The 13,605-nt window shown below is 38.1% G+C and overlaps 1 pseudogene; it reads right to left on the minus strand.

The window, feature by feature from the left end:
- Window positions 1–4,212: 4,212 nt before the first annotated feature.
- On the minus strand, window positions 4,213–12,282 carry LOC116528031 (annotated as a pseudogene).
- Between the last annotated feature and the right edge of the window lie 1,323 nt (window positions 12,283–13,605).

Genomic DNA, 13,605 nt, shown 5'->3' on the forward strand with positions numbered 1-13,605 from the left:
TAAAGTTGCAGGAAATCTATAAGCATGAAAACTCAAGAAAGATAGATACCTCCAAAAAGACATGGGAAATGAGCTCTGCCTTATGTAGGCCAAAGCATGGGAGGAAAGTGAGGCCAACATACAAGCCAGGAAGAATTTATTTGCTAAAATGCTGAAACTGAGTGTCGAGTACTATGAGTATAGAGTGGGAGGAACCACAAATAAAAAAGGAGTTCATACTTATACTCAAGATTTTCTCCTCAGACTTTTAAACAGTTCTTAACAAGAATATTTGGAGGAGGGTGGAAAACCAGAAAAAGCTTCCTTCATCGTGCATGTCTAGGGAAAGACAGCAACATGTACTATGGGAGGTAGAAAACACCCTCCCTCCTACGAAGTCTGTCTCCCTTGGTGAAAAAAACACTGAGCCACTAGAGAAACAGCATAAAACTCTGTTCTTTCCTAGAGAAAGAAGAAGAGTCATTGCTGAGGAAGAAAACCGAAAAAAGTTGCTAGTCCTGGAGTTTCTGTGGCTCAGGAAACCAGTCTACGTTCAGAGCATGGTCTGTCTCGTAAGGCTGAAGATGAGACAAGATCAGCAAGAAAGCCACTATATCTGGTAGATAAATTGAATCAATAAGCAATAATATTGTTAAACAAAAAGCACCATGCCTAGTTGAGTTTACTGGTGACTACTACCAAACATTTAAGGAAGAAAATATACCAATTCTCTGCAATTGCTTTCAGAAGATACAAGCACAGGGACTCCTCCTAACTCATTCTATTAGGTCAGCATTACCCAAATAAAAGGCAAAAAGAGACAAAGGCATCATAAGAAAACTAGAGACCAATGTCTCTTATGAACATAGATGCCAATCCTCAACAAAATATTTATATTTCAACCTATTCTTTGCACTACTTGTTTCTTGGATCAAGAGCAAACCAACTTAGAAGGAAACTGGATCACCAGTCTGGATCAGATTCTGTGGTCTGGTCTGTTGAGGATGAACACCATGTGCTCCTGCTGAGTCCTTCTCATAAGATGATCCCAGGTGGGCTCCAGTTGACAGGGGGCAAAGAAGTGTCAAGTGTGTGGTGTCAGGATGGAACAGACACTTCCCAGGCCTTATGTCTGCCTGTGAAGGGAAGCAGTTTGGGTTTCTCAGACTTTCCTGAGAGATGAACTTCTCTGGGACCTGCATGGCTGGGCTGGGTGGGTATGCATAGTGCCTGCCTCTGGGTCCTTGTCTTCTCAGTTATGAAATGAATAAAGGTACAGCCAAAAAACTTTCAGAAGGAAATGGATTCTTTTTGCTCTAGTGATCAAGAAAGCATAGTTGTGTCTGGAAGGACTGGTTAGATTATTTCATATAAGATTTAGGAGGAAATAATTTTTTTTTTCTTTTTGAGATGGAGTCTCGCTCTGTCACTCAGGCTGGAGTGCAGTGGCCCGATCTCGGCTCATTGCAACCTCCGCCTCCCGGGTTCAAGCGATTCTCCTGCCTCAGCCTCTTGTGTCGCTAAGACTATAGGCATGCACCCCTATACCTGGCTAATTTTTGTATTTTTAGTAGAAACAGGATTTTACCATATTGGCCAGGCTTATCTGGAACTCCTGACCTCGTGATCCTTCCACCTTGGCCTCACAAAGTGCTGGGATTACAGATGTGAGCCTCTACACACAGCAGGAGGGAGAATGAGTATCAGTCAAATCTTAATGGTAAAAAATCATAGGTGCATGTAAGGATGTAATTTTTCCAATGCTAAGGCCGTGCAGAGAACTAAATAATCAGGCTAAATGTTTCCAAATGCTTATTCATTAGCCAGAATCCTAGACTTTTTACTATCCAGGGCTTCCCTCTAAGGGGCCTGGTTGTATTTCACAGAAGCTCATCATAAGTCAATGATCCTTGAAGTCCACACAGAGTGAGTTGTTCCTGTCAGCATCCTCAACATTACAGAGTATATACAGCAATAACTTTTCTAATTAGTGAACTATGTCATCAAGGCCTATTGTCTGGGTAACCAGCATTGAAATTTTTACTATGATGATAATTATGCAATTTCCCCTTTTATCTGCACCTGTGCTTCAAAATAAGTGATCTCCATATTTTTCCATTTGGGATTTACCATAAGCAGACCTGTCTATGCTCATCCAGCCTGCTGAGCTCAGCCCTGCAGGCCTGAGACCACTGTCACACTCTTAGTTCAGATTCCTCTAATACCATTTAGTGTCTAAATGGTATTAATGGAGCAGCCCACTAGATTGACTCCTTGCTTCTAATCTTTTCTTTTTCTATCTCATTTGCCAGTGATATTTCAGAGAGTAAAATTTATGAAGGCATTCTTCTGCTTAAAAAGTCTTTACTGACTTCCCATTGCTATTAGGATAAAGTTGAAAGATAACGTAGCATTCAGTGCCCTCCATGAACCAGTGCATACCTACCCACCCACTTCATCCTCACTACTTCCTCACTCTTCTCTGCCCTACAAGTGCAGCCTCCAGAAATTTTTCCTTTGCTCCAATTTCTTGTCATCTGGATAACTTGCTTCTCGCTTTCCTGGTCTCAATCTAGACCTTTTCTGTTGTTTTGTTTTGTTTTATGTTTTAACAGGAAGACTTCTGCAATCACCCCTTACTCTATCTGTAATATTTACAACATTACTTTACAATTGCTTCATTGTCCATCATCCCTGCTATGCAACCCAGAATTGTATCATATTCACTACAGAGTCTGTAGAACCATTCATTGTCACTGGTGCATACTAGACACTCCATTGAGAATGCTTAACACCAATAGAAATTTTAGTTTGCTGTCATTGACATCTTTGGGGATGTTTGCCTACCTTGCAAAATTTAAGACAGGATAGTTATTAAGGTAAAACTGATATTTCAAAAGGGCTTTGGATTATATGAACCTTCATAAAAACCTGAGGTTCTGTGTCAATGTGATTACCAATGGAAGAACAGAAAATTAACTTACTGAAAGAAGAGACAGGACTTAAGATTACTTCAAGGAAGTGAGATGATCAGCTACTATCATATTTTTTCTCCTCTTTCCCCTTCTTTACCTTATATATTTGTTTCTTCTTCTTTTGTATTATTGAGAAATTCTAGCAGCAGTGAGACCTACCCACAAGCTCAGATGACTAGGTTTAGAAAGTTGACTGGAGCCCTGTTGTATGTGTGAGAAGGAATAAGAAAAGTTTTTAATATGGAAATTTGAAGGTAACATTTGCACAGCTGAGGCACCTATCCTGACTCCTCAAAATTCATGTTAACATTTTCTTCTCTTTCACTGGTATTGGCTGAAGAGTCTGTCATTTCTTGGATTAACTATGTCTTTGATGTTTTATAAATTATCTCACACTTTATGTGCTTATTTTGTTTCTAAACATTCAAAAATGGAGTTTGTGAATTTTCCTGAGATTGGACATTTTTAATATGTTAAATGATACCTCTTACGCAGTAAAATTCCTCTCAAACTGAGTACTGTCAAGTAGTACCTGAAACTTACATTTTCCTTGCTAATAATAGTCTTTATTATGAACAACCATTTTTAACCCTATCAAGGCAAAACAAGAACTTGAGTTGTTATTTCTCCACTGAATTACCTCCAGCACTCAGAGAAAGACATTTTGTCCACATTTAGAAGGAATCATTTAGAATGATTCCTGCACAGAATCATTTTAATAAGCCTTGACAACAGCATCCTTCTCAGAATGTTGACTCATAATTACTGCATGTGGCTACACAAACAACCAAATTATTTTCAGCGAGTCTTCAAAGTGAAAATGCATTTTGTTTTAAATGCAAACACTACAACCTTTTACAAAATGTGGATAAATAAGAACCAGTTGTCCAAGGTAAGATATATGAATAGGTTGATGATTATAAATAATGCGACATACCCAAACAGTAAGTAGTACTTTCTTAAAGTTATCACCAGGATGTAAGAGTGGAGATTGAGACATTTTGGAAGGTTCTACTACAGCAGTAGCTAACTCCACTAATCATACTGCTGTGATAGAAAATTATCCCCACATCTCACACTCCATCCAACTCAACCACTCAGCCTCCTACGTGACAGCCTTAGTGCATGTTACGTCATCTCCTTCCTGGTTGCCAGGGCAACATACATTATCCCTGTCATATCTGAGTTGGGTGAAGAACACATGAGGCAAAGCTTTTTCTCAAAGTGATGTTCATGAATCAAGCTGCCAGCTTTGATGTTACCCAGAGAATTTCCCTAATAGTTTATGCCAGGCCCCCTTCACTTCTTTATTCCTTAGACTATAAATCATAGGGTTCAGCAGGGGCATAACAATGACATAGAAGACAGAGATCAGCTTCTCCCGAAGGACTGAGGGACCAGAATGGGGCTGGATGTAAGTGAAAATGGTTGTGCCATAGCACAGGTCAACCACCGTGAGGTGAGAGGCACATGTGTGGAAGGCTTTCTTTCTTCCCTCTGTGGACTGAATCTTTAGGATGGCAGAGATGATCCAGATGTAGGATAAAAGAACCAGGCAGAAGTGTGTCATCAGAAGAAGAATACTAGACACCATGATGGTGACCTCATTTGAGGAGGTATCCATGCAAGCCAGCCTGACCACTGCTAGGATTTCACAGGATATGTGATCAATAAATTTGTTTGTGCACATGGGCAGCTGAAAGGTGATGGTGGTATGCATGAAAGAGTTAATGGATCCACTGACCCAGGATATGATGGCCAACCTAGCACACAGCACTCTGTGCATGATGGCTGAGTATCGCAGGGGGTCACACACAGCCACATAGCGGTCATAGGCCATCACTGCCAGGAGAACAAACTCAATCCCACCCAAGGCCAGGGAGAAAAATAACTGGGCTGCACAGCTCCGGAATGGGATGGCTTTATGTTCTGCAAGAAAATGCGCCAGTAGCTGAGGGACTATGCTTGTGGCATAGGAGACATCAACGAGGGAGAGGATGGTGAGAAAGAAATACATGGGAGTGTGGAGTCAGCTGTCCAGCCTGATCAGAAGAACAATGAGACAGTTCCCCAGCACTGTCATGAGGTATGTGACCAAGAACAAGGAAAACAGGGAGACCTGAGTGCACCAGTCACTAAATAAGCCAAGGAGAATAAATTCACTTGCCCAAGTCTGGTTATCTGTTTCCACTTAAAAATGTGAGGAATATTAATCTGAAAAAAGAGTCAGAAAAAAACAGAAGCTGTTGAATCCAAGAATCATAAGAATAACTCCTTAGGAATGCATACTGTATACAACATTCCAGCCTTGACCAAATAGTTTAGATAATTCATGAGGCCAAGATGACAGGCTTATTTTCAATATACAATGTATTTACTTTGCATTAGAGAGACAGCAGTGCTTTCATAAGGACATAATGTAGACTCAAATAAGCCAGTTGAAGCCTGTGAATTATGCAGTGCAATTTTTGGAAGCTTTACCTCTTTACTAACTTACCTCAGTATCCAGGGCAGGTAGGTTTTTTTTTCTGGTAATGTCAGCAAAAAGGAAGTTTAGAAAGTCCCAGACTCTACTGTTCTCCACGGAACATTCAACTAGCAACTATCCCCAGACCAGAATATCTTTTAAAATACCCCAAGACTTGGACACTAACCTGAGACAACCACATGGTACATGGAATGAAAACCAAATTAGAAGACTAAGAAGCATAGTTTCACTACAACCCTGCCACCTTGCTCCCTGCCAAAGTCAACACAATACCAGACAAAGAGGGTTTTCCTGGGCCCATGTTTTTTACAGTAGAAAAGAAAAACTAGAGGCAGTCATTCAGCTTCTCTAGTATTCCAAGATGCTTCTCAGAAACCCAACTCTGGGCTTACCTCATGTAGAACACTGGGGGTAATAGCATAGTTAGACTACCTGGTGTCAGGTAGAAACAAAGAAAGGAGGCAGAGGTCATAGTGACCAGCACACAGATCATGGTGATATCTCTGTGTTCTTGCTAGCTATGGCGCCCAATCAGAGATACTGTTAGTTCATTTACAAAGCTAAGCTGATCATCTTCAGAAGCATGGTGGGAAGTTCAACCTAGCTTGAGTCCTTAGATGGCTAGTCCTCATGCCCAGTCTCAGAGTCCACACCAGTGACCCCTGCCAAGACAAGGAGATGCACACCTCCACCCATTCAGAAAGACACATGAGGTAGACCTGCTAGACCCCGGAAGTCAATCCATGGCTCTACTCAGCCAAAAAGCCTACTCAAGAACACCTACATGTCTTTCAGAGAAGTATGAGGGCTAGACCTGCTTGACCTGGGAGGTCAAACTCAACTCAGCCAAAAGCCCATCTTACAGGGAAGCAACTTTATAAGGAAGTTCCACCTTAAAAGGGAAGCAACCCTCAACTGTGCTTTTCTAAGGAGTGTAGCCTCTGGTCCCACTCATTCTAAGCAGCAACTTCACCTAACTTTGGAGTTCAGCCTACAGCCCTGCCCAACAGCAAATCCCAAAAAGCACAATGTTCCAGCCAGGGAATAAATTCTGTGACAAGTATGACCAGAAGCCATTGCAGTACCCAGTCAGTAGCTCTGTGTGATAACAGAGCCCAGCCAGTGATCTTGCCAGACAGCAGGTCCCAGTCAGTAGCCCCAGCCAATATCAGAGCAAAGGCAGCAACCCAGCCAAGTAGAAAACCCACAGGTAGCTTTGCCTGCCCAAGGTCATTACCAGCTGGCTCTTGAAGAATTACAAGCTAGACTAAATAGTAAGCCCTGCCAAAGAACATCTGTAAAGGCCAGAAGGAAGGGACGTCTCTTCAAATGAAAACATAACAATACAAAGACACAAGGATTACAAAGCATTGGGGAGTCATGACACGTCCAAAAAAAACTAATAAAGCTCTAATAATGAACCCTGAAAAAAATGGATATGAAGTAACAAAGAATTCAGAATAATCTTCTTAAGTTAAAAAAAAGTACTGATGGAAATTAAATAAAATTTAGAAAAAAATACACAAACAAGATGAGAAGTTTGACAAAGAAATAGAAACAATAAAAAAGAACCAAATAGAAATCCTAGAGACAAAGAATAAAAAGGCTGGACTGAAAAAATTCAATTAAAAGTTTCAATGGCAGACTCAAGCAGAAGAAATATCAGCTAGCCAAAAGACAGAATATTTGAAATTAGCCAGTCAGAGGGGCAAACAGACAAAAGAATGAAAAAGAATGAAGAAAAGGTACACGAATTATGGGAGACCAAATTATGGGAGACAAGCCAGACTGACCACAGCTAGGAGTTAGAAAAAGGGACAAAACCCATATTTAAAGAAAGGATGGCTGCAAGATTCCCTAACCTGGAGACAGAACCAACATCCAGGTACAAGAAGTTCATATCTCCAATCAAATTCAACCCAAAAAGGAGTTCAACAAAACATAAAATAATCAAAACTCAAAAACAAAGAAAAGATTCTAAGAGGAGCAATAGATAAGAAACACATCACATGCAAAGGAGTTTCAACACAACTCTTAACAGATTTTTCAGCAGAAATCCTGCAGGTCAGGAAAGGTTGGGTTGATATAGTCAGAGGACTGAAAGCAAAAACTTGCCAATCAAGAATACTTTACCCAGAAAAATCTGCATTTCAGAAATGAAAAAGAAATAAAAACTTTCCCAGACACACAAAAGTGAAGGGCGCTCATCACCACTATGCCTGCCTTATAGGAGTTATTAAAGAAAGTTCTTTAATCTGAAATAAAATGTTGTGAATTAATAACATATAACTTAAAAAATACAAAATTCAGTAATATAAGTAAAACAGAGCCATACTCAGAATACTCTAGGACTGTAATGATGGTGTGTAAAGCAATTTTATCCCTAGTACGAGTATTAAAAGACAAAATTACTAATAATAACTACAACTAAAATAAATTATCAAAAGATACCCATTAAAAGTAATGGTAAATTCTGGGCCAGGCACAGTGGCTGATGCCTGTAATCCCAACACATTGGGAGGCCGAAGTGGACAAATCATTTGAAGTCAGGAGTTCAAAACCAGCCTGGCCAACATGGTGAAACCTCATCTCTACTAAAAATACAAAAATTAGCTGGGCATGGTGGCAATGCCTATAATTCCAGCTACTCAGAAGGCTGATGCAGGAGAATTGCTTGAACCCGGGGAGGCAAAAGTTGCAGTGAGCCAAGGTCATACCATTGCACTCCAGCCTGGACAACAAGAGCAAAATATAGTATCAAAAAAGAAAAAAAGTAATGATAAATTTCAACATCAAAAACATAAAATGTGGCCAGAGGGACTGAAAGTGTAAAGTTACTGTATGCAATCAAAGTTAAGTTGTTATCAGCTCAAAACAGGCTGTTTTAACTATAAGACATTTTAGGTAAGCCTCTTGGTAACCACAAAGTGAAAATATTTAGTTAAAGCACAAAACAAATTGAATTGGTTCAAAACATACCCCTACAGAAAATCATCAAACCACAAAGTAAGACAGAAAGAGAGAGAAGAAAGAAAAAAAAGGTAGAACCAGAAAAAAAAAAACTATAAAACAATTAACAAATGGTACTAGTAAGTCATTACCTATAAATAGTTACTTCAAATGAAAATGAATTAAATTCTCCAATAAAAAAGACATAGAGTAGCTGAATGGATTTTTAAAAAAGAGAGACTCAACTATATACTGCCTAAAAGAGACTCTACTCACTTTTAAGGACACACATGGACTGAAATTGATGAGATGAGAAAAGATATTTTGCACAAATAGAAAACAAAATACAGCAAGGGTAGCTCTACATATGTTAGAGAAATAGACTTTAAGTTAAAAACTGTAAAACAGACAAAGAAGGTTGGGTGCAGTGGCTCATACCTGTAATCCCAGCACTTTGGGAGGCTGAGGCCAGTGGATTACCTGAAGTCAGGAGTTCAAGACAAGCCTGGGCAACATGGTGAAATTCCATCTCTACTAAAAATACAAAAATTAGCTGGGTGTGGTGGTGCATGCCTGTAATCCCAGCTACTCAGGAGGGTGAGGCAGGAGAATTGCTTGAGCCTGGGAGGCAGAGGTTGCAGTGAGCCTAGAGTAAGCCATTGCACTATTGTACTCCAGCCTTGGTGACAGTGAGACTCCATCTCAAAAAAAGACAAAAAACAAACAAACAAAAAACAGACAAAGAAGAGCACTGTGTAATGATAAAAGGATCAGTTCAATTCATCAAGAGGGATATAAATATTGTACATATATATGCACCCAACACTGGAGCACCTAAATAAATAAAAACAAATATTAAAGGATCTGAAGTGAGAGATAGATGGCAACACAAATAGTAGGGGACTTCAATACACTACGTTCAACAGTGGATGAATCATTTCAACAGAAAATTAATGAGAAAAATTAGACTTGAAAAACACTTTAGACCAAATAGACCTAACAAACATAGACAGAGCATTCCATCCAACAGCAACAGAATATACCTTCTTTTCAAATGCACACTGAACATCCTTCCATATAGTATCCAGGGGAGGAAGGATGGTAGGCAAAATGATAAACAATGAAGATAAACATGGTTCAAAGCTCAAGGACTACCCTGCATATGTCTACTACATCAAATGTGATGAAATGTATAAATAACTTACCAAGAGAGATTCAGAAGAGACAGATGTATGGTAACAATGAGGCCAGTGTCTCATGAAAAGATAGTATATTAGAGAATCTGGATGTGCATCTTGTTTTTTTATGACATACCAGATGTGTGATTTGGGTTATAAACTTAATTTTTTATATTCAAAATGGGATAATATGACATAACTCACTACGATATGCAAGTTCAAATATAAACAACTCATAGAGAAACCACTTCATAAACTGTTAAGTAGTAGTACTCTTATAGTACAGGTATCAGTGGTAATATGACCTCTAACCCGCAGGAGACAAAGTAACAAATGAGTTTTCCCCTTATCTCCTCTCAAGTTCAGCCTTTTTTAAAAAGGAAGCAAAACTTTTAATAGATTTAAAGTCTTGGAGGTAACTTACACAATTTGAAGTTCCTGGGAACTTTGGGTCTTACTGAGGATTTAGGCTCTTTCAATCTTTGGTAAAAAAGGAAGGTGAGTGGTAATTATGTCTTGTTATTTCTATTTTTCTATTGTTCTGTTTACTTATTTCTACTCAGTCTTTTTATTTTTCTAAGAAAGCCTTTGCATATGGTCCCAGAAAAAAAGATGGTAGGGAAATGGCTGCTTAAACTTTCTAGCATAAAAAACAAGAACACATCTGGTAACCTTTGTTGACTATATAGCAGATCTGCCTCCAAGTAGATATTTCATTTTTGATTAATTTGGCAAACATCTATGAAGCGCCATTTTTACTAGATGCTGGCATTTCAAAGTGAATATTACATTTCCCTGTCCTCAAAGAGCTGACATGACAAGTGAAGTAAAAGACACAGAAGAGATTGTTATCACAAAATGTGTTCCTCTGCTGCACTGTGAGGAACACTATGAGCTGGCTGGAGAACACGCAAGCCCATGACTCATAAGCTCTTCTCACCCACTCTGCATACCTCTCTACTACAGCCTTTGTCTCACTATGTCTGAGTGACAGCATCACATCCTAGAAAAGGCATGAGCCTCAGCGCCAAACAATCTACATTGCTTTCTGCCTCTTGAGGCCTGGAACAAGCTACTAACGTTTTATTTACTTCATATTTCTTTATCTGTAAAATATGGATAAATATTGGCTAATTGAAAAGTATGTGGGTGAAATCCAATGCACTGAAGATCTAAAATTGCTACACGAATGACTGAATCACTTTAGTGCTCATCATTAAGTGACGATAATTGGCTGGCCTTTCATTTCATGCCCTTGACCACTCTCAGTGCCATATTCTTTCATTTATTCCCCCTCTCTAGCATCCTGTGGTTTATTTTGCTCTTGATTGACTCTCACTTGCTGATGATAAAAAATATACAAACCAATTTAGGGAGAAGAATGTTTGCTACATAATTATCATTTTAATTATCCCTTTTCTTTCACATCCAGCATTCCTAAATGATTGGTTGGGTTTATTTCCTCATAGCATTCATTATTTAGGGCTGAAAATCTAATTTCCACCTTCACTAATCTATAGAAATTGCACTCTTAAAGGGCACTTGTAGCTTTCTAAAAATCATATCCAGAGACTTTTATTCTACCTTCAATCTTTGTCTTTTAACTCATTTAACTATTTGTTTCTTAAAACTCTCAACTCTGCGAAACTCTTCTGTCCTGATTTTATTCCAAATTTATTTTTTCTGTATTTTTGGATGATTATTTCAAATTTTTTTTATTCCATCACTGCAAGCATTTTCTAAGTTTCTGTGTGAAGAACATGCTCTCTTTTTTCTATAGCTTTTCCTTGAAGGACTTATCTTAGCTGTAATAATTCTTATCAACTCAATATGGCCCAATCTCAATTCTGCATTTACCTCCTATACTTCTCTCCAAAGGTTCACATGCTTCCTTCGGCAGTTTAATGAATGTATTTTAAATATTTCACCGTAGACTCAACTCATGTCTCTACAACCACCTGACTCCTTTATTTCTATCAATGGAAGTAAAATTCTTCCACTCTTCCAATGTATCATGTTTAATTTTTCTCTTTTTCTTGCCCCTTCATGGAATAAATCACCTTCTTGCATTCTTTTACTACATGCCGCTCATCTCTCCTTAGTTTCCATTCACACTGCTAATCCCTTAACGCATGCCTCATCACTTCCCATCTGATGAAATACAACCTCTTTATGAATCTCACTGATTTGACCTGTGCCCACTCCAAACCACCGAACACTGTACCACCAGACTGATTATCCTAAAATAAAATCATTCCTAAATTATAATCATGCACAAGCGTATCTCATGACATCTGACTACAGGATTAAGTACATTCTGGACAAAGGAGTGTCCAAATTCTTGATAATAGGTCCTTCTCTATATTTTACTTTCTTAGTTGTAGCATTTATTATCATGTATGTGTTTAGAGCATCGTATTTTACCAAAATATCCCTCTGATGCTAAATACCATTCACAAGTATATCAGCTAATTATTTTTAATTTATCAAAGACTGTATTTAGCATTGCCTTGATTTTAAAATAATTTAAATTTAAAGTAACTGATATCCACATATTCCTGTTTTTTAGCCATAGAGTCCCTTCTTAGATTCATGGTAGATAAAGAAAAATAGAAATAGTGTCTGCATTTAAAAAGATAAATGAAGGAGGAAAGGTGTTACATGATTTTGACACACCTGCAGTTAACACCATCTCCACATTATCTTGGACCATCTTTAAGCTAAATAGAGCTGGATTTCTAATCTGTCTTCGGAATGAATGAAATAATTGCCAGAGAGTGTGTTGCATATCCAAACACTTGATGTCAGAAGTCTAAAGCTTGGTGTACTCAACTTCAGTGTTTCAGGGGATCGGAAACTCTCCTAAAACCTGTTTTTCATTGATAGCAACATCAATGAAAGAAAACATTAAAAAAGATAGACTTTTGAGAACATTTGCTCCATTTTTCTCTGTACAAAGCATTCCGGTTTGGTTACCTGAATTTTCACACATCTGAGTCTAATTATTTAGACCCAGTTTCTCAAATATGTGCATCTCTGACATTCACCTTTGGTAACAGTTTATTATGGTCTTATTGTACAAATTTTCACCTTTATATTTCTTGTCCCCCTAGCTTTAGTATAAGGCTAAGGATGCAGCTTGTGTTCAAAAGCCAGTTCTGAACATAAGCACAGGTAAGAGTCAGCCCTGTTGAGATCTTCCTCCTCTACAAGCCTGTTTTGTGTTCTTTTCTCAGTGCTCATCCCAACTCCAGCTGTTTTATCTTTTGGAAGGTACCCCATTTTCCTTTATTAATCAATAAAATCCAATTTTAAATCCACTGGATCATATATTATCCTCATACTGGACACACTTCAAACCATAACCTCTACATATATTTTGAGATTTCTTTGCCTATTCAAAAATAAAGAATATGTGCCGTCTGTTCAGAATATAGCATTGAAAAATGACATACCTCTGAGGTTCATCTTCTTAGACATAAGCACTGATAAAAAAAAAAAGACTTCCTCATGCCTGTTTTATGAATTGTGATGGATATAGAGTAATTTCTGTGGTCATAACAAATAGGACACAGTAAACAATATATTAAGAAAGTTGCCATTGAAATATTCTGCTACAAATTATCTCCTTGTTGTCATCACTAATGCTTGAAATTTCAATATTAGTAATTTATTGTTTTATGTTGAAATTTTCTTTCTTGTGAATTTTTAGATGTAGTTATTCTAAATGGAATTTTAAAAATCTGAATTTTTATTGTGACCCTTTAAAATAAGTCATTCAAGAGCAGAAAACTGAGACCTTCACAAATGGGGTGGATGAGGAATGACATTAAAATTGTAGGAAAAACTAGACATGAGGTATATAGAGCAAAGACCAATTCCTCACTGTTAAAATATTACTTTGGTTGGCCCTAAAGTACCATCATATACGATGCCTTATTAACAGTTATTAATAGTTATCGTAAACAGAGCCACAATTTCTTTTTCTTATGACAGAGAATAAGAGCAAAAAACAAATTTTTAGTTTCCTAATATA

Source organism: Sapajus apella, unplaced genomic scaffold, assembly GCF_009761245.1.
Source record: "Sapajus apella isolate SASKATOON/1434 unplaced genomic scaffold, GSC_monkey_1.0 scaffold56, whole genome shotgun sequence".
Classification (NCBI taxonomy): Eukaryota; Metazoa; Chordata; class Mammalia; order Primates; family Cebidae; genus Sapajus; species Sapajus apella.